Genomic DNA, 4063 nt, shown 5'->3' on the forward strand with positions numbered 1-4063 from the left:
TATATATATATATAAAATATATAAAAAATCTTTTTTTTTTACTGTGTCCAGTTTTGGGCCCCCCATTACAGAAAGGATATGGACAAATTGGAGAGAGTCCAGCAGAAGACAACGAAAATATCTGGCAGCAAAGACTCTTTTGCTTCAGAACATGGAAGTGCTAGAACTTATTAGCAAAATGCTTCTAAGAATGTGTATGTGTATATATATATATATATGAGGGGGCCTGGGGACATGACTGATGAGGAGAGGCTGAGGGAACTGGGCTTATTTAGTCTGGAGAAAAGAAGACTGGGGGGCAATTTAATAACAAGCCTTCAGCTACCTGAAGGGTAGTCCCAAAGAGGATGGAGCTGGACTGTTCTCAGTGGTGGCAGATGACAGGACAATGCTCTCAAGTTGCAGCAAGGGAAGTTTGGGTTAGATAGGATTAGGAAGAACTTTCTCACGAGGAGGATAATGAAGCACTGGAACAGGTTATCCAGAGAGGTGGTGAAATCTCCATCCTTGGAGGTTTTTAAGACCTGGGTAGTCAAAACTTTGGCTGGGATGATCCAGTTGTGGATGGTCCTGCTTTTAGCAGGAGGTTGGATTAGATGACCTCCTGAGGTCCCTTCCACCCCTAATTTTCTATGATTCTATGATATGGGCAGAACATTATGGATAACATTATAGTAACATTATGGATTCCCCTAATCTCATTCTTACCAATACTGAATTGCTGAAATTTCCAAACCCAAAACAGCTTGAAGCAGACACCCAGCATAGAAATCTTCAACCCAAATGGTTAACTTTTGAGAAAGGAATAAGCAACTAAAACAGTTCTATAATGGAAGGCAGCTGGCAGCTTTTTCTACATGCACTAGTACTTATACTGCTTACAATCTCACATACTCTGCATGCTTTTCCAGAGGTCAGTACTAGGAAAGAGCTCAGCTGCTGAAAAACAAGCCATGGGAAGCAAAATAACCCTCTCTAAGACTTCTACCCTTTTATTTCCTCTGAATTAAGATCTCTTTTCGGCATAAACGAGACCTGTTTTTAGTGAGATCCTTATATAAAACCTAAAAGAGAGAGAACCATATGATCCTATCTGCAAACTGTAAAATTAAGAATTTTTTTAATTCTTTTTGTTAGAAATGGTCAGAAAGTCAGTGAATTATCCCTTTTTCTTAATCTTTGGAACACTCTAGGCCTGAAGTTCCCCGTGCTTGCACTGGTTTTACATCGGGGCGGGCAATTATTTTGGGTGGAGGGCCGCTTACTGAGTTTTGGCAAACCATTGAGGGCTGTATGACAGGCAGCCAGGGGCAGATAAATATTAATTTAGGGGGCAGATAAATATTAATTTTCTAAATTTTTAGGGTCCCTGCGGGCCAGATAGGATGGCCTGGTGGGCCACATTTTGCCCACCTGTGTTTTACATGGTGTTACCCATTGACTTCAGTAGAGTTACCACTCTATCGTAACAGTAGGAGTGAAAGGAGACTGTCTCCCCCTTTTCTATTTGTTTCCAACACAGAAATCACCAGTCCTCTCAAGGCATTGCCCCAGGCTGCTAAGTGTGCAGAGAGCCATCATATTCATCCTTGTGTATAAAAGTTATTGATTAGATGTTTAAATCTAATGGGCAAGCCTATACATCTGTAAGTCAGTTGGCTAAATATGTTGGTGCCTTGTTATCTATCTGTGATTATTATTCTCCTTTTGAGTTCGGGGTGTTCAAAGAAAAGGTTATATGTTGTGACTGTCATTACCAGGGTTCTGGGTGTGTATTGTGTGTTCTCTTTAATAGCCTTTATGAGTTAAACCTGCTTGGTTATTTGTAATTTATATTGTATATAATTAAATCCTGTATATAGTTAATGATATGTTTGCAAGGCTCATCCTCTGTACAAGGAGACCCTCTTCTCAAGGGGAACCTGCGGCAGTCACTAGAAGGGCTGGGTGAGGTTGCTGGCTGCCAACTGGGCATCCCAGAATCCCGCTATTTGGTGATGGCCATGAGCCTGTTTCTTAGATGCACCCAGACAGTCTCTTCTGAGTGTGTGTACTGGCCTGTTGCAGCTGTAGATTTTTTTTTTATTGTAGTTAAGTTTTTAAGGGGGTGACTTAGCCTACACAGCATAAATGCTATAATTTCTTGTAGATATCTGAGCCTCACCTGAGTCCTCAGACAGACTGAAGCATCTTGTGATTTAGGGGTATACTACCTAAAGAAGAATCACTTTAAAAGATTGTAAGAGGTACCAGCCCCTCTCCCTACTGAGCTTGATATATCCTATACTGCCAGGTTTGACAGACACTGCTGCTATAAATAGTAATAATTCATAGCACTTATATAGAAGCTTTGCATCCAAAGATTTCAAAGCCCTCTACACAGGAAGGTAAGTATGAGTATCCCCATTTTACACAGAGTGTAGCTGATGTTCCCAGCTCACAGGTGTAAGCTAGTAACAGAGTCTTAACTGTAAATCCAGTAGTCCTGATTCTCAGGTACGTGCTCTAACAATGAAATCACACTGCCAAAAGGAGACATGACCAAAGGGTAAATAGAATAAGAACCAGCTGAACCTGGTTTAATTAATTGGTTTGGCCTATAGAGCAGTCTTTGTTGGGCTGGACTTCTGCCCCCTCACCTCATAGGCTGGAGCACAGCAGATCTAATAGCCTCCTGGTTGGGTCATGATTTTGCTCCCTTTCTTTTGTGGTGTTCCTAGGCTTCCTGTTTCTTTGCATTGCATGTTGAATAACGTATGGCTGAGCCTCAAAGCTGTTCAGATTTTCCATGTATTATGTTTTCTGGCTTTCTGCTCTGCAGTCCAAGAGAACAACTAATTGGGAGCAGTACAAGGTTTCATAGGAACAGCAGACAGGCTACTGGACCTGCCAGTTAGTTGTTACACACTTCAAAGTGTTCAAGTTTCCCATTGTCTTTTATTTACTCCTTTAGAGACCTGTCTCATGGGTGACTGATCTGTTTGTTCCTTAGAAGGACTGTGTTAAGCTTCGGTCCCTGATTCGATTCGGTGGAGATTCGGCCCAATTCGGTGGCCGAATCTCTGAATCTAAAATGAATCAGAGGACCCTTTAATCTCCCTGAATCGAATCAGAATCCTCCAAATCAATTTGGAGAGATTTGGAAAGATTTGGTGATTTGGACATAGACACGGCTATAAATATTTTTTCTACATACCTCTAGGTAGCAGGCAGGTCGTGAATACTGCGATGCTGGGGGCATGGAGCATCCCACAGGCGTGTGGGGGGCTCCCTAGTGCACTCAGCAGCAGACCCAGAAGTGGACCAGCAGCACTTCTGGTCCACTTCTGGGTCCACCAGGGAGTGCACCAGGCCGCCCCTCTCCCCCCCGAGCTGGGCAGCGAGAGGGGGCCCCCTGCCCCGCCCCCCCCCCCCCGGCTTGGCAACTGGTGCCTTCTGGGTCTGGGGGGGCACCTCGGGTCTTCCCATGGCCGACTGCCAAGCTGGAGGGGTGTGGGGGGCCCCCAGCATGCTCCCCAGCAGACCCGGAAGTGGACCGGAAGTATGCCGAGTCCATTTCCAGGTTTGCTGCTGAGCACGTGGAGGGCCCCCCCGCACTCCTGTGGGACGCTCCATGCGCCCCAGCATTGCAGCGTTCAATAGCAGCACTGATACTGATGTAGAAAAAATATTTAAAGCTGTATCTATGTCTGAATCACTGATTCTCTGACTTAGCATCGAATCTTCAGATTCGGATTCTGCCAAATCAAATCAGGGACAGTGATCTGAATCAACTAATTGAATTACTGTCCCTGATTCAGGCTAAATCCGAATCTGTATTGAACAGAGCCCACTTCGCACACCCCTAGCCCATAGGTGATACTTTAGATACTTGCTACTGCATTGACGACTCTGTAGATAAATCACCCCTAGGGAAATATATCGTATGTAAGAAGCAACCTCTCTGGAGGGTCTCATTGCATGCAGCTCAGAATCGCTTTGATGGGTTTGCAGAATTGGGTAAAAAATAATTAGACACAAACACTGTGATTCTTTGTACCTTTTACTGAAACACACATAAGCA

General features: G+C 44.1%; 1 protein-coding gene across 4 annotated transcripts in view; it reads left to right on the top strand.

Annotated features, from left to right (window-relative positions):
- LOC102372690 (NACHT, LRR and PYD domains-containing protein 3-like) overlaps nt 1–4063 on the top strand; it is a 31594-nt gene that overhangs the window by 9955 nt on the left and 17576 nt on the right. The gene's annotated exons all lie outside the window — the stretch shown is intronic.

This window comes from Alligator sinensis, unplaced genomic scaffold (genome assembly GCF_000455745.1).
Source record: "Alligator sinensis unplaced genomic scaffold, ASM45574v1 scaffold138_1, whole genome shotgun sequence".
NCBI lineage: Eukaryota > Metazoa > Chordata > Crocodylia > Alligatoridae > Alligator > Alligator sinensis.